Consider the following 18,635-nt stretch of genomic DNA (forward strand, 5'->3'; position numbering starts at 1 on the left):
TGTCTTGGGTATTCAGAGCTTCTGAGCTAATATCCACTTATCAGTGACTACATTCCATGTGTGTTATTTTGCGAATGAGTTACCTCACTTAGGATGATATTTTCCACTTCCAACTATTTGCCTAAGAATTTCATGAATTCATTGTTTTTAATTGCTGAGTAGTATTCCATGGTATAAATATACCACATTTTCTGCATCCATTTCTCCACTGAGGGACATCTGGGTTCTTTCCAGTTTCTGGCTATTATAAATAAGGCTGCTATGAACATAGTAGAGCATGTGTCCTTATTGCATGCCAGGGAATCCTCTGGGTATATGCCTAGGAGTTGTATATCAGGGTCCTCCGAAAGTGTCATGTCCAGTTTTTGAACGAATCACCAGACTGATTTCCAGAGTGGTTGTACCAACTTGCATTCCCCCCAGGAGTGGAGGAATATTCCTCTTCACATCCTCGCCAATACCTGTCTCCTGAGTTTTTAATCTTAGCCATTCTGACTGGTGTGAGGTGAAATCTCAGGGTTGTTTTGATTTGCATTTCCCTAATGACTAATGATGTTGTCCAAGTGGATCAAGGACCTCCACATAAAACCAGGCACACTGAAACTAATAGAAAAGAAACTGGGGAAGACCTTTGAGGACATGGGCACAGGCAAAAAGTTCCTGAACAGAACACCAATAGTTTATGCTCTAAGATCAGGAATTGACAAATGGGACCTCATAAAATTACAAAATTTCTGTAAGGCAAAGGACACTATCAAAAGGACAAAATGGCAAACAACAAATTGAGTGAAGATCTTCCCCAACCCTATATCTGACAGAGGGCTTATATCCAATATATGCAAAGAACTGAAAAAGTTAGACTCCAGAGAACCAAATAACACTATTAAAAAAATGGGGTACAGAGCTAAACAAAGAAATTTCACCTGAAGAACTTTGAATGGCTGAGAAGTACCTTAAGAAACCTTTGCATTTCTAAGAAACAGAAATAATCTTAGTTTACAACCTATCCTGCAGTCAGCCTGTCTCTGGCTAACTCAGTCATCTCAGAAGGAATCTTCAGTTTGTTCACTAGGGCCTAGTAAAGTTGATCAATTTCAGGGAATCCTGAAGCTCTTTTTAGTTGAGGGGGTCAATATAGGTATACCCTTATGACTCATAAATAAACCACAATGCTACTATATTAATCACTTATAAAGTAGCATCACTGGTCATTATGTGCCAAGGCAACATGGGAATAAACACAAATGTTTAGAAGACAGTATGGCAGGATAGAGTATGGCAGGCATATTACAGATATTATGTAAAACAGTAGAAGTTGTCTTCCCCATTGAGACCTATGATTTCCCCTGCCACAGATTTTGCACTAATTTATAATAACAAATGTGAAGTCCCTGAAGGGGATCTAGCAGGTCCATGCATGGCAAACATTGATATGGCCAGCATTGCCCTTCCCACATTCCCTCTTTCTTATTAAACTGCTAGATTATTTTCCTAAAGATAGCCATCAATGTCCATCCCTTTACTTGGCCACTTCTTCCAATTGAGGCTGGCCACTAAGTTCCAGCTGTCAAGGCATTGAAATCTAGCAATCATAACGCCTTTTTGACTACCTTAATTGACATGTCTAATTAAAATTAAATGCTTCACCCTCCGTTTTTCTCTCTAAACCAGATTTTTATCCCCTCTTTACATGGGCAAATATCCTCCAAGGCATATATCCCCATTCCCTTGGGCCTTTCCCATTCTTTATCATCATCTATATCTTGGTTTTAATTTTGGTTTTGGTTTTAATATTGGTACCGCTATGGCTTCTTGTTTGCTATATCCAGTAGTGTCATCTGTGCACAAGGTATTATTTCCAGTAGGTTAGCTGGCTTAGTTTTTAGCTCGATTATTGGAAGATTCTCTGTGGCTTTGTTCTAGGACAAAGATACTTGTTCTAGGACAGCCTACATGGCATTGGTGATGGAGAGCATAGCTACCACACCTCATCATGGTATGTATGCATAACACCTTTGTATGGTTTGATTCTGTGCTTCACCAAAAGGGCTTTGGCTAGGAGGTCTTCAATCATGTGCTTTATTGCAATCTATTTTTATAGTCAATGAGAAAAACCAGCTATTGTTTCAACAAGTTGCACCACTATATACTTCCCAGAGTTACTTTTCTATTGCTGTGTGTGATAAACTTCTACTCTCTTCCATGACTGAGACTAGAACCCTTTTGAAACCATTTGCTGAAGGTGCTGATGCCATAGCCACAAGCAATAAACTTATGAACTCCCCATGACTTACAACATGAATAGACACTGGTATGGTGGGACACATAGATATTTAATATAAGCTACAAGTACCTTAGCCTGCTCTGAAGCACCTTGGGCCTTTCTGTCCCAATCTGATAAATTACTCAGAGGATAGACAGCTCAGAAAAGATGGGGTATAAAAATCAGCCAATAGCCTAAGTATCCCAAGAATGCCTGTAGCTCCTTCACATTATAAGAACAGGATGTTATAGATTTATTTTCAATACAATTATTGGGAAGCATATTAATCACACCAGGCCAAAATGTAGCAAGAATTTTATAGTTGTGCCTGGTCCTTGTAATTTGTGCAAATTGATCTCCCATCCTAATTTCTTTAAATTTATCAGTATATTTCTTTAATAGTTCTCTAAAATCACCTAACACCCAGAGATCAGAATTATGTCTGTATATCCAAGCATTTTTCCAGAGGATGGATACGACAAGGCACTGTCCTGAACCACCATTATGTAATGAATAGTGAGGCTACAAAGATATTCTTGAAGCACCCTGAAAGTCAGTTTTCATCTATGCTCAGCAGGTATCAGGTGATGCCAAAAGTGGACAACTAAGAAGATAGTAAGGTCAAACATAAGCAACGTCTAATACAGCATTTAACATTTCCAAATATTTACATCATTTGCTCCCTCCACAGATCACAGTTGGGTACAAAGCCAGCATAAGAGGCACTTAGTTATATAGCTCTAGTAACCCTCGCTCACTTGCTATAAGTCATTGTTTCCATATCCTGGAGTTCTTCCAAGGAGACTACATTTCTCCACACTTGATAAATTCAGTGGCCATGATTTAATCTGCTTTGATCTACTCAGGGACAAAGGTGTATGTGTCACTAATTTCCCCCACTGCACTCCCACCCCACCATGCTCAATTCCTGGATTAGAGTGGCTACAGGATGGTATTACGGCTGAAGCTCTTGCTGTAGCCTCTATATTCTGTATACCTGTATATTGAGAAATCCCTGATTGGGTAAACCATTTCCACCCCTAGTATAACCCTTTGCTATAGGGAAATACACCCTCTCTAGTCTGGGGGAATAATTCTCCTAAGACAGGTTTAATCATCTTTGCTTGAATTTTTCTGTTATGACTGACTTTTGTGAAATTCTCATCATATTTGAAGCCTTCCAGACCTCCTTAGCACATCAATGGGTTTCTATCATTTTTTTTTCTCCTAAGGAATTTCAGCTTGGCACCAATCTTGCCATATTTGTTTTCTTTCAATGCAGAGAAAAATCTTCCTCAGCTTTAACCTTTTACTATCTCCTCTAGGCTGATTTCTTACTATATGTGCTCTCATTACATGATGGCCCAAGTCACTGAGATCTGCCAAACCTTTCCTACTTTACAAAGATCTTAGCCCAACAATGGACTCAGTATATTCACTAAAGAACCATACCAGCCTTGAGATCCCTGCTGGATATGTGTTTCGTTAACTCTTCTCTGAACAATTTTATCTGGACCAGTGAAGTGGCATTCAAACAGAGCTTCTCTTATTCTTAGTTCCTTAAATAGCATCATCCATCTTTTATTCTCTGATATTTATGGAGACTTCAGATGGAGATTACCAAGTATTTCTAATGGTTCTCATAGTTCTGTCTGTCAAGCACTGATTTCTTCATACTTACTCAGGTTACTGGGCCTTTGTCTTACAGAGGGATGGAAAGTTAAATCACTCAGTTTTCCTGTCTCTACTGAAGTCAGACTGATCCAAAGCATTCTTGTATCCCATGGTTCACAAGCTTGGATGAGACAGGATTTTCCATTGTTTGTTTTAAAGGTTTTGTTTTTGTTTATGTTTCTTTGGTTTTGTTGTTTTTGTAAATCAAACAGCACAGGCACTTAATTTCCTGTGGTTACTATAGTTTCTTACACAGGACAACTGCTAATTCCCCAACTCTTCTTGCTGAGTTATAGATTTTTCCTTTTTCCTTTTTTTTTTTTTTTTTGCTATGGAAGATTGGAGCTTCAAGGTAACTTCTGTTGCTTTTACAATGATCTTCTCCTCATTGAAGGGCCTCTGGCCAGCTTGAGCATTGACACCATGGTGCTAGCAGGCCTTGCACTTTCATATCTTCAACCTTGAAATCAAAAACATCAGATTTTATTCCTAAAGCTAGATGCCAAGGTCTATATGTTCACTGCCTTTCTTGAGGCTGAGAGCCAAGTCTAGTAATCAAAGTATGGAAGACAAGCAATCAAAAGCCCTCATCAATTCACTTAATTAAAATGTCCATCTAAAATTAAACACTTCATCCAAACACAGGGGTTTCACTTTTTCCTGTGTACCACATCTGTCTCCTTTCTATATAGAGCCAATCCTTTGTCCTTTAGACAAATATCTGCCCTCTCTCCCTCATTTCCTTCTCCTTATTCCTTGTCCTCTATCTCCTGCCTTTGTCTCTTATTTGCTTCCTTCTGTCCCTCTGGGGCAAATAAATTTCCATTGTATTGAGAATGTGGTCTTGGGGGTCCCGAACCAATACATTTCTCATTCTCATTCTCTGGATCTGTCCATAGATTCTAAGAAAGGCTATTGAGCATATATTTAATTTGTACTTTCTTTTAATTCTCTGCTCCCCCCTCCAATTCTTTAGAAGCATCAAGCTAACACCTCTATCTTCAGGTCCCATGCATCTACTGTACTTGCCAAATCAGAGGCTAACCCAGAGGATATAAGCCATTCATCCATATCTCCATGTCTTGCAATTCCTCCTTTACACAAAAAAATTCCTGTTTAGGAGCATTCTCAGCTGCAAATGCATTTCTAACTACACAAAATAGAGGACAATTTATTTCTGACAGTGCTTTTGGACAATCTCAACCCCCTGGCAACAATTTTAAAAACTGCAGAACTTTCTCTAAACCTTCCATTTTTTATGGTATTTTCACATTCATGTCGAAGATCACACTCATCAAGCAGGCATCCCAAGCCATAGTATGTAGATAAAGACAGCTGGGATGCCCTAGGATTCCTTCCACAGAAACTTCTACTCTTGATGACTCAGATGCTGTGCTATGCCTCACTTCCCACAGCAAAAACCATGCAACCACTGCCATAGCGCAAGTATATACTAACAGAGACCATATAGTTAAAGACAATAGTTTGGGAATTTCCTCTCTGGTTATTCCTGGTTCAGACATCTCAGCCTCGGTGGCATGCCTCAATATACTAGTAGCATGCACTCATTCTTCCTCAACTAATAATTGCTTCTGCTTGGTACCTATGCAAATGTCAATAATTTTGTGCAGAAAAATTTTTCTTTGATAGATGCAACATACCTGTCTCCTCATACCAGATAAGGAGCCCATTACAAACTATGGATATAGCCAAAATACAAATTGTTAAACCAAATAGTTTCCCCCCCCCTTTTTTATTCAATATATTTTTTATTTACTTTCAAATGATTTTCCCTTCCTGACTCCTTACTCCCTGAAAGTCCCATAAGCCCTCTTCCCTCCCCCTGTTCCCCAATCCACCTCTTCCCACTTCCCTGTTCTGGTATTGCCCTATACTGCTGCACTGAGCCTTTCCAGAACCAGGGGCTACTCCTCTGTTCTTTTTGGACATCATTTGATATGTGGATTATGTCTTGGGTATTCCAAGTTTCTAGGTTAATATCCACTTATCAGTGAGTGCATACCATGATTGATCTTTTGAGACTGGGTTACCTCACTTAGTATGATGTTCTCCAGCTCCATCCATTTGTCTAAGAATTTCATGAATTCATTGTTTCTAATGGTTGAATAGTACTCCATTGTGTAAATATACCACATTTTTTGTATCCATTCCTCCATTGAGGGACATCTGGGTTCTTTCCAACTTCTGGCTATTATAAATAGTGCTGCTATTAACATAGTTGAGCAAGTATCCTTATTACATGCTGGAGAATCCTCTGGATATATGCCCAGGAGTGGTATATCAGAGTCCTCTGAAAGTGACATGCCCAGTTTTCTGAGGAACCTCCAGACTAATTTCCAGAGTGGTTGCACCAATTTGTAACCCCACCAGTGGTAGAGAAGTGGTCCTCTTTCTCCACATCCTCGCCAGCACCTGTTTTCTCTATCTCAGTTTTTCAAAACTGAAAGAATGGGGAGAGCACTGAGTTTTGCATCCTTATTAAGTTGATTCCTTGTTTAGTTTATCATCACTCTGAAGACTTTTTTTTACTTGTAGGATCAATCCCTATCCACTGGGGACTCCATGTCTTTGAGATGCCCTTGCAGAGAACCTGTCTCTGCTGTTACTCTCTCTGTCCTACTTGGCTTTGGAACTGGGGGAGTGGGAACAGGTATTTCTTCCCTTGTTCTTTCCAACTCTAGGTACACAGCTAAGTGCCACCATCGATCAAGACATCCAATGCCTTCAGCAGGGGATAATTGATCTCTCCGACTCCATTGACTCTGTAGGTGAGATTGTCCTCCAAAATAGGCAAGGACTTGATCTCCTTTTCCTCCAACAGGATAGACTTTGTGCAGCTTTAAAAGAAGAGTGCTGTTTTTATGCTAGGAAGACAGGAGTTGTAAAAGACAGCATGAAAATAGTCAGACAAGGACTAGAAAAACGTAAGAGAGAAAGAAAACAGAAAGAAAGTTGGTATAAAAATTGGTTTTCCACCTCACTATGGCTCACTACACTTTTACCCAGTATCCTAGGACCCTTTATAGGTCTGTTATTGTTATTTTCTTTTGAACCATGGGCTTTTAAATGCCTCACTGCTCTAATTAAGAAGCAGGTAGATGACTTGGCAGCCAAGCTCATTCAGGTACATTACCATCGTTTGGCTATGGAGGATTGAGAGATGGCTATCTAAACACCCAGGGCAAAACAGCCCAAATAGCACACTCTATTGCCTTAACAGAGAGAGTATCCTTGTCACAGCCATTCCTGCTAGGACTCCAGAAGGAGCCCCACAAGCTAAAGGCATCAATAACAATAAACTTGCTGGACAGTTAGCCAATGCTGAGCAACTTCCCAGGGCCACTCCCACCTAAGACAGGAGTTTCTGAAGGCTGGCAGAGACTCCCAAATGGGAATGGGATGATGAATGACCAGGTTGATTCTTAAGACAGGCACTGTCCCATTATCTTGATGCCTTATCTTATTTCCATCAATGGCTGTCTGACCTCTTCTCTCTACTATACAGAGAAGGGAGAGAGGCCAGGAGCCATCCTCACTTAGATCTCAATGCCAAAGAACTCTCCATACCAGGAGCCATCCCCACTTGGATCTCAATGCCAGGAGACCTCGATACTAGGAGTCATTCTCACTTAGGTCTCAATGCCAGGAACTATTGCTACCTAATCCTCAAAACCCCTCCTTTTGAAGTTCATCTGTGGATAGGTTACTATAGCAACCCCTTTCCACTTCATGATCCCCCTTTATCATGCCAAAATTCCAGCAGTAATAACTAGTCTTACCCAGAAATTATGAGAACTGTTTCTTAGAAATGATGTCAGCCCCCTGAGATTGTTCCCCCTTTACCCCTCGCAAAACTTGTAAGCTTCCCTTTATATTGACTTGTGTAAAAATTAAAATTTGACAGCTTGATCTGGATTAGACTTGCTGTCTCTCTTTGTGTCTTTTTGTCCCATCACCTTTCTTTTAGGTAGCTCCAGGAACCCTATTGACTGTCCTGGGGGTTGGAAGAGTGTATATATAACACATTTTTTGTATCCATTTCTCCACTGAGGGACACCTGGGTTTTTTCCAGCTTCTGGCTACTATAAATAGGGCTGCTATGAACGTAATAGAGCATGTATCCTTATTACCTGCTGGGGAATCCTCTGGATATATGCCCAGGAGTGGTATAGCAGGGTCTTCTGGAAGTGACATGCCCACTTTTCTGAGAAACCACGAGAATGATTTCCAGAGTGGTTGTACCAATTTACAACCCCACCAGCAATGGAGGAGTGTTCCTCTTTCTTCACATCCTTGCCAACACCCCCAGTCTCCTGAGTTTTTAATCTTAGCCATTCTGACTGGTGTAAGGTAAAATCTCACAGAAGCACATATGACACTACAACAGCTACACAACTAAAGTCTGTAGATTATCATGGATGATAGGCTACAAACCTAGGAACTTGGAGCACGCTGTGCAGTCTACAAGCAGGTCAACAAGTTGAAGAGTCCCTTTCCATATGACTCTACTCTACATTTTTTCCAGGCAGCTGCTCTAGTCTTCCTTGCAGCTCAGCTTCTTCTATAGGAGAGGGAGAATTACCTTTCACTATTTATTTTGACAAGAAAGGTTCCTAATGAATCTAGTCAGTTTCCTGGACATCCTGTATCTATTTTGACTTATTTACCTTCATGCTTAAGGAACTTCCTGCAGGATGGGAAGTTTGTTTTGTTTTGTTTTGTTTTTGGCGGGGGATTTATTTTTTATTTATTCGATATATTTTTTATTTACATTTCAAATGATTACCCCTTTTCTGGCTCCCCACTCCAGAAAGTCCCATAAACCTTCTTCCCTCCCCCTATTACCCCATCTACCCTTCTTACTTCCCTGCTCTGGTATTGCCCTATATTGCTGCACTGGGTCTTTCCAGAACCAGGAGCTGCTCCTCTATTCTCCTTGGACATCATTTAATATGTGGATTATGTCTCGGGTATTTCAAGTTTCTAGGCTCCACTTACCAGTGAGTGCATACCATGAATGATCTTTTGATATTGGTAGCCTCCATTTGTCTAACAATTTCATGAATTCATTGTTTCTGATGGCTGAATAGTACTCCATTGGGTACTATATGGTACATGTGGTATATTCAAAAATATACCACAATTTTTGAATCCATTCCTCCGTTGAGGGATACCTGGGTTCTTTCTAGCTTCTGGCTATTACAAACAGGGCTGCTATGAACAAAGTGGAGCATTTGTCCTTATTGCATGCTGTGGAATTCTCTGGGTATATGCCCAGGAGTGGTATAGCAGAGTCCTCCGGAAGTGTCATGCCCAGATTTCTGAGGAACCACCAGACTGATTTCCAAAGTGGTTGTACCAATTTGCAATCCCACCAGCAGTGGTAGAGTGTTCCTCTTTCTCGACATTCTTGCCAACACCTGCTGTCTCCTGAGTTTTTAACCTTAGTCATTCTGCCTGATGTGAGGTGAAATCTCAGGGTTGTTTTGATTTGCATTTCCCTAATGACTAATGATTTTGAACATTTCTTAAGGTACTCTGAGCCATCCGAAGTTCTTCATGTGAACTAAAATTCTTTGTTTAGCTCCGTACCCCACTTTTTAATAAGGTTATTTGGTTCTCTGGGGTCTACCTTCTTGAGTTCTTTGCATATATTAGATATTAGCCCTCTGTTGGATTTAGGGTTGGTAAAGATCTCTTCCCAATCTGCTGGTTGACGTTTTGTCCTTTTGACAGTATCCTTTGCCTTACAGAAACTTTGTAATTTTATGAGGTTCCATTTGTCAATTCTTGATCTTAGAGCATAACCTATTGGTGTTCTGTTCAGGAACTTTTCCCCTGTGCCTATGTCCTCAAGGGTCTTCCCCAGTTTCTTTTCTATTAGTTTCATTGGGTCAGGTATTATGTGGAGGTTCTTGATCCACTTGGAGTTGTGCTTAGTACAAGGAGATAAGAATGGATCAATACAATAGTGTGCTCTGCTGGGTCCAGCCCCACAGAGTTTAGGTTCCAGTCCTGAGGCCTCTGGTGGGAGCCTTCAGATCTCAGCTTCAGGATCCAGAACAACCTGGGCTACAACAGCACATCTCTAGGCCCTGCAAGAGGCCAGAGGGGTACCCGGAAGGCCCGCTGGGAGGAGTCAGTGTGCTCTGGTGAGTCCAGCATGCACTGGGCAGGAGCCTTCAGGTCTCTGCTTCAGGATCTGAACAGCCTGGGCCACAGCACCCTGTTTCCAGGCAGTGCAGGAGGTCAGCTGTGCACCAGAGGCCAGCTGGGAAGGGGCAGCTTGCACTGGTGAGTCCAGCATTGACAACAAGACCAAATAATACCAGTGAGAACTAGATGACAAAAGGCAAATGCAGGAACATCAATAGCAGAAATCAAGGCAATTTGGCAGCATCTAAACCCAGTTCTCCTTTAACAGCATGTCCTAGATACCCCATCACACCAGAAAAACAAGATTTGGATTTAAAATCACTGGTCATGATGCTGGTACAGGAATACATGAAGGACATACTTAAAGAAACTCAGGAGAAAATGGATCAAAAGTTAGAAGCCCTTATAAGAGAAACACAAAAATCATTGAAAGAAATTCAGGAGAATACAAAAGTCAATAAGGAGGAAACACAAAATCACTTAAAGAAATACAGGAGAACTTTGGTCACTAGGCTGAGGTCATGAAAGAGGAAACACAAAAATCTCTTAAAGAATTACAAGAAAACACAAACAAGCAAGTGAAGGAGCTAAGCAAAACCATCCAGGATCTAAAATCAGAAGTAGAAACAACTAAGATAATTCAAAGGGAAACAACTTTGGAGATAGAAAACCTTGGGAAGAAATCAGGGGACATAGATGCAAATATCAACAGAATACAAGAGATAGAAGAAAGAATCTCAGATGCTGAAGATACCATAGAAACCATGGATTCAACAGTTAAAGAAAATGCAAAATGCAAAAAGGTTGTAACCCCAAACATCCAGGAAATCCAGGACACAATGAGAAGACCAAACCTAAGGATTATAGGCATAGATGAGAGTGAAGATTTACAACTTAAAGGGCCAGCAAATATCTTCAATAAAAGTATGGAAGAAAACTTCCCTAACCTAAAGAGAGAGATACCCATGAATATACAAGAAGCCTACAGAACTCCAAACAGACTGAACCAGAACAGAAATACCTCCTGTCACATAATAATCAAAACCCCAAATGTACTAAACAAAGAAAGAATATTAAAGGCAGTAAGAGAAAAAGGCCAAGTAACATATAAAGGAAGACCTATCAGAATCACACCAGACTTCTCACCTGAGACTATCAAAGCTAGAAGATCCTGGGCAGATCTCATGCAGACTCTAAGAGAACACAAATGCCAGCCAAAACTACTATACCCAGCAAAACTCTCAATCACCATAGATGCAGAAACTAAGATATTCTATGACAAAACCAAGTTTACCCAATATCTATCCACAAACCCGGCCCTACAAAGGATAATAGGAGGAAAACACCAATACAAGGAGGGAAACTTCACCCTGGAAAAAGCAAGATAGTAACCTTCTTTTACCAAACCCAAAAAAAGATAACCAATCAAATTGAAAAAAATAACATCAAAAGTGACAGGAAGTAATAATCACTATTTCTTAATATCTCTTAACATCAATGGACTCAATGCCCCAATAAAAAGACATATACTAACCTACTGGATACATAAACAGGACCCTATATTTTGCTGCATACAGAAAATACACCTCAGTGTCAAAGACAAACCCTACCTTAGAGTAAAATCTAGAAGACAATTTTATAAGCAAATGGTCTCAGGAAACAAGCTGGAATAGCCATTCTAATATCAGATAAAATTGACTTTCAATCCAAAGTCATCAAAAGAGACTCTGAGGAACACTTCTTGCTGATCAAAGGAAAAATACAACAAGAAGAATTCTCAATCCTGAACAACTATGCTCAAAATGCAAGGACACCCTCAATCATAAAAGAAACTTTACTAAAGCACAAAGCACACATTGCACCTAACACAATAATTGTGGGTGACTTCAACCCTGCACTTTCCTCAATGGACCGACTAGGAAAACCAAAACTGAACAGGGACACAGTGAAACTAATTGAAGCTTTGGACTAATTAGATTTAACATATATATATATATATATGTTAAATCTAATTAGTCTTTCTACATATATATAGAAAGAGAGAGAGAGAGAGAGAGAGAACATTTTGTCCTAAAGCAAAAGAATATACCTTTTTCTCAGCACCTCATGGCACCTTCTCCAAAATCGATCATATATTTGGTCACAAGACAGACCTCAACAAACATAAGAAGATCGAACTAATCCCATGCCTCCTATCATATCACTATGGAGTAAAAGTGTTCTTCAATAGAAACAAAAACAACAGAAAACCCACATACACTTGGAAACTGAACAATATTCTACTCAATGATAACTTGGTCAAGGAAGAAATAAAGAAAGAAATTAAAGACTTTTTAGAACACAATGAAAATGAAGACACAACATACCCAAAACAATGGGGCCCCAATGAAAGCAGTGCTAAGAGGAAAACTCATAGCCCTAAGTGCCTCCAAAAAGGAAATATCGAGAGCATACACTAACAGCTTAACAACACACCTGAAAGTCCTGGAACAAAAAGAAGCTATTTCACCCAGGAGGAGTAGAAGGCAGGAAATCATCAAACTCAGCGCCGAAATCAATCAAGTAGAAACAAAGAGAACCATACAAAGAATCAACAAAACCAGGAGCTGGTTCTTTGAGAAAATCAACAAGATAGATAAACCCTTAGCCAGACTAACAAAAGGGCACAGAGACAGTATACAGATTAGCAAACTTAGAAATGAAAAGGGAGATATAAAAACAGAAAGTGAGGAAATTTAAAAAATCATTAGATCCTACTACAAAAGCTTATACTCAACACAACTGGAGAATCTGGAGGAAATGGACTGTTTCCTAGACAGATATCAGACACCAAAACTAAATCAGGATCAAATAGATCATCTAAACAGTCCCATAACACCTGAAGAAATAAAAAAGGTCATAGAAAGTCTCCCAACCAAAAAAAGCACGGGACCAGATTGCTTCAGTGCATAATTCTCAGACCTTCATAGAAGACCTAACACCAATACTCTTCAAACTATTCCCCAAAATAGAAACAGAAGGCACTCTACCCAACTTGTTCTATGAAGCCACAATTATGCTGATACCAAAACCAGACAAAGATCCAACAAAGAAAGAGAACTTCAGGCCAATTTCCCTTATGAATATTGATGCAAAAATACTTAATAAAATTCTTGCCAACCGAATCCAAGAACACATCAAAACGATCATCCACCATGATCAAGTAGGCTTCATCCCAGGGATGCAGGGATGGTTCAATATAAGGAAATCCATCAATGCAATCCACTACATAAACAAACTCAAAGAAAAAACCATATGATCATTTCATTAGATGCAAAAAATGCATTTGACAAAATTCAGCATCCTTTTATGCTTAAAGTCTTGGAAAGAACAGGAATTCAAGGCCCATACCTAAACATCCTTAAAGCAATATACAGCAAACCGGTAGCCAACATCAAACTAAATGGAGAGAAACTTGAAGCAATCCCACTAAAATCAGGGACTAGACAAGGCTGTCCTCTCACTTCATCTTTTCAATATAGTACTTGAAGTTCTAGCTAGAGCAATTAGACAACATAAGGAGGTCAAGGGGATACAAATTGGAAAGGAAGAAGTCAAAGTATCACTATTTGCAGATGACATGATAGTCTACTTAAGTGACCCGAAAACCTCCACCAGAGAACTCCTACAGTTGATAAACAACTTCAGCAAAGTGGTGGGTTATAAAATCAACTCAAGCAAATCCGTTGCCTTCCAATACTCAAAGGATAAGCAGGCTGAGAAAGAAGTTAGGGAAATGACACCCTTCACAATAGCCATAAACAATATAAAGTATCTTGGTGTGACTCTAACCAAACAAGTGAAAGATCTATAGGACAAGACCTTCAGCTCTCTGAAAAAAGAAATCGAAGAAGACCTCAGAAAATGGAAAATTATGCCATGCTCATGGATTGGCAGGATTAATATAGTTAAATTGGCCATCTTGCCAAAAGCAATATACATATTCAATGCAATCCCGATCAAAATCCCAACTCAGTTCTTCACAGAGTTAGAAAAAGCAATTCTTAAATTCATCTGGAATAACAAAAACCCCAGGATAGCTAAAACTATTCTCAACAACAAAGGAAATTCTGGGAGAATCACTATCCCTGACATCAAGCAATACTACAGAGCAATAGTGTTAAAAACTGCATGGTATTGGCATAATAACAGACAAGTGGACCAATGGAATAGAATTGAAGATCCAGAAATGAATCCACGCACCTATGGTCACTTGATCTTCGACAAAGGAGCTGAAAACATCCAGTGGAAAAAAGATAGCCTTTTCAACAAATGGTGCTGGTTCAATTGGAGGTCAGCATGCAGAAGAATGCAAATTGATCCATTCTTATCTCCATGTACTAAACTCCACTCCAAGTGGATCAAGAACCTCCATGTAAAACCAGACACACTGAAACTAATAGAACAGATACTGGGGAAAACCCTTGAGGACATGGGCACAGGGGAAAAGTTCCTGAACAGAATACCAATAGCTTACTCTCTAAGATCAAGAATTGACAAATGGGACCTCATAAAATTACAAAGTTTCTGTAAGGCAAAGGACACTGTTAAAAGGACAAAACGGCAACCAACAAATTGGGAAAGGATATTCACCAACCCTGTATCTGATAGAGGGCTAATACCCAATATATACAAAGAACTCAAGAAGTTAGACCCCAGGGAACCAAAGAACCCTATTAAAAATGGCATACAAATCTAAACAAAGAATTTTCACCTGAAGAAATTCGGATGGCTGAGAGGCACCTTAAGAAGTGCTCAACATCATTAGTCATTAGGGAAATGAAAATTAAAACAACCCTGAGATTTCACCTTACACCAGTCAGAATGGCTAAGGTCAAAAACTCAGGAGACAGCAGGTGTTGGCAAGGATGTGGAGAAAGAGGAACACTCCTCCCCTGCTGGTGGGGCTGTAAGATGGTACAACCACTTTGGAAATCAGTCTGGAGGTTCCTCAGAAAACTGGACATGACACTTCCGGAGGACCCTGCTATCACTCTCCTTTGCATATACCCAAAGGATGCCCCGGCATGCAATAAGTACACATGCTCCATTATGTTCATAGCAGCCTTATTTATTATAGCCAGAAGCTGGAAAGAACCCAGATATCCCTCAAAGGAAGAATGGATACAGAAAATGTAGTATATTTACACAATGGAATACTATTCAGCAATTAGAAACAATGAATTCACAAAATTATTAGGCAAAATTATTAGGATTGATCTGGAAAATATCATCCTAAATGAGGTAACCCAATCACAAAAGAATACACATGGAATGCAATCTCTGATAAATTGATATTAATTAGCCCAGAAGCTCTTAATACTGAAGGCACAAATTGCATAACAAATGACTCCCATGAAGAAGTATGGAGAAGGTCCTGATCATAGAAAGGATTTATCTAGCGTTCGAGGGGAATATAAGGACAGAGAAAAAGGAGGGAGGTAATTGGAGAATGGGTGGAGAGAAGAAGGTTTATGGGACATATAGGGAGGGTGGATCTGGGAAAGGGAAAATCATTTGGAATGTAAACAAAGAATATAGAAAATAAAAATATTAAAATAAAAAAAGAATGGATCAATTCACATTCTTCTGCATGCTGACCTCCAATTGAACCAGCGACAAGAGCTTCAGATCTCTGAAGAAGGAAATCGAAGAAGTCCTCAGAAAATGGAAAAATCTTCCATGCTGGTGGTTTGGTAGGATTAATATAGTTAAAATGACCATTTTGCCAAAAGCAATCTACAGATTCAATGCAATTCCCTTCAAAATCCCATCTCAGTTCTTCATAGAGTTAGAAAGAGCAATTCTCAAACTCATCTGGAATAACAAAAAAACCAGGATAGCTGAAACTATTCTCATCAGTAAAAGAACTGCTGGGGGAATCAGTATCCCAGACCTCAAACATTACTACAGAGCAATAGTGATAAAAAATGCATAGTATTGGTACAATGTCAGGCCAGTGGATCAATGGAATAGGATTGAAGACCCAGAAATGAACCCACACACCTATGGTCACTTGGTCTTCGACATAGGAGCTGAAAACATCCAGTGGAAAATAAAAAGATAGCCTTTTCAACAAATGGTGCTTGTTCAATTGGAGGTCAGGATGGAAAGTTTTAAACTCTGAGGAAATTTTGTATACAACGGACAGTGTCAGTCAGTGGAGATGAACAATAACAAGATGAGCAAAAATAAATTAAAATAGCCAAAAAATAAAATATCCTGTTAAGAGAAATAAACTGCTCTTTACCAAGCCATATAATATACATATTTAATATGTCAGTAAATCAAAATATTAAGAAAAGAAGAAACAAAATGATATGAAAGAGGATTCACTTATATAATCTTCTAATGCTGGTTAATACATAATGTTCTGAAATATAATTCTTAGAATTAGAGAAGAGATGAGAATTGAGAATTAGTAAGATATGTTCTGGTAGCATGTGAGTTAATACTGTAAGCCATATTTACATCTCTATTAATATTTTCATTTAGTGTTCAGTCCTACATTTAAATATATATACAATTTAGCAAGTAATACCTATCACATCCAATCTAAATTAATATATGATTTATCTGTATTAAAATATAAGCATACAAGATAAGGCAAATTGAGAATATTTCTGAAAATTCTGCTTTAGATTAATCCCCATTTTCCTACTTTCTTGCTATTTGATGTTCCTTTATGCTTTTGAAAGAAGTTATAGCATTCTTTTTAATGGTTATTTTAACTCTTTTTCTCTGCAATTCTAAATCAATTCTGCATGGTGAATTCTTGCATTTCTATTTTGGTATACATGTAAACTTGAAACCATTCCATGAAAATTAATGGGTCAAAACCATGTAATTTGTATATATAAACCAACAAATTGGCACAAAAGTAATTTCAGTTTCTGTACACTGAAACAAAATTTAATAAGTAAAGAACAAGAAGAAAATGCCAATAGTGAAGCACTTCATAGAATGAAAAGAATCAAAGGTTGGGAAGGATTCTTCCTTCTGGCCAATATCAAGAAATGCATACTTCTTGGCTTATAAACAGGAAAGACAGACCTTATTTCTCTTTCCCATCTTCCAAGTTCAAGGGTGAAAACGCTGAGAAGCCTTACACAAAAAAGAAGAAACATGCAACCAAAACGACTGTCAGTGTTGATGCTTCAGCTGGTGCCCCAGCTGGCCTAATACAGCCAAAAAGGGTGACTGTAAGGTTAAAAAGCCCAAGGAAAAGTCCCATTGCAGCCAAAACTCTGTCCTGTTTAGAGAAACTGGCAGATACTATGTATTTCAGAAAAGACTTTTACAAAAGGCAATATTCAGCTGTAAAGTCCAAGTTTGAAAAGAAAATAAGAAAAAGAAGATCCTTGCTACTGTCATAAAACCAGTTGGTGGCAATGAGAATGGTGGTGCCCAGATGGTGAAGCTTAAAAAAATGCCTAGGCATTATCCCACTGAAGACCTGCTTTGGAAGCTGCCGAGCCATGGCAAAAGCCCTTGGGTCAGTATGAGAGGGCTTCATGACAGTATAACTCCTGGGGCCACCCTGATCATGCTCACCTGGTGACACAGGGGCATGACAGTGGATTTTCTGAAGTAGCTGGGAAGTGGCTTGCTACTTGTGACTGGATCTTTTGGCCTCAACCAAGTTCCTCTGGGAGAACACACCAGATATTTGTCATTGCCACCACTATAAAAGTTGATATCAGCAAGGTTAAAATCCCCAAACTCCTGACTGAAGCTTTCTTCAAGAAGAAGTTGAACAAGTTCAGGTACCAGGATGGCAATATCTTTGACTTAGAAAAGGAGAAATATGAGATTACAGAGCAGCACAAGGCTGATCAGAGACCACAGTGAGCTTGCAGATTTTAAGATCCAGGGCTACCCAAGATCTCAGTTCCACAACAAATGGCATGTATCCTCACAAACTGATTATTCTAAATTGCTTGCAACCTAATTAAACAACTTCCTGAGTTTGAACAAACCAAAACAACAGAGAAAAATAAGAAAAAGCTGGACTTCTTATATTATCCAAATGAAAGTACAATAGACAATATCCTTATTGTGGTCACATTTTCTAATATTTAAATTTCATGAATAGCAATCATAATTGCTCCAATTGTTTCACGACTTATGAGTTTTCTTTTCTCTCCTCCCCTTTGCAGTTACTTCTAGCTGTCTAGATGAGTTAGAGATATTTGGTGGAACCCAAGGTAAGAAACCCATTTTTCACCTCAGACCATTCTTTAATCACTTAAAACTGATGTGATTGGTTACTTTTCCAAAGTAATATCCAATGCAGAGCACTATCAACAATTTTTACTCCGAAACAGAAACAGCACTGTTATATCTGATAAATGGCGATTTCTATTCTCACTTGGTCCTGAAGACATGGCTAGATATTTTTAGATTTTATCCTAAATGAAAGGATTATTGCACTATTTAATTAGCAAATATCCCCTGATGAGATTGAGACACTTGTTACGGA

At 39.0% G+C, this 18,635-nt stretch overlaps 1 pseudogene; it reads left to right on the plus strand.

Annotated features, from left to right (window-relative positions):
* Positions 1-1,953: 1,953 nt before the first annotated feature.
* Positions 1,954-18,108, plus strand: LOC127668106 (60S ribosomal protein L6-like; annotated as a pseudogene).
* Positions 18,109-18,635: the final 527 nt, after the last annotated feature.

The sequence above is a fragment of the Apodemus sylvaticus genome, chromosome 17, assembly GCF_947179515.1.
Source record: "Apodemus sylvaticus chromosome 17, mApoSyl1.1, whole genome shotgun sequence".
Classification (NCBI taxonomy): Eukaryota; Metazoa; Chordata; class Mammalia; order Rodentia; family Muridae; genus Apodemus; species Apodemus sylvaticus.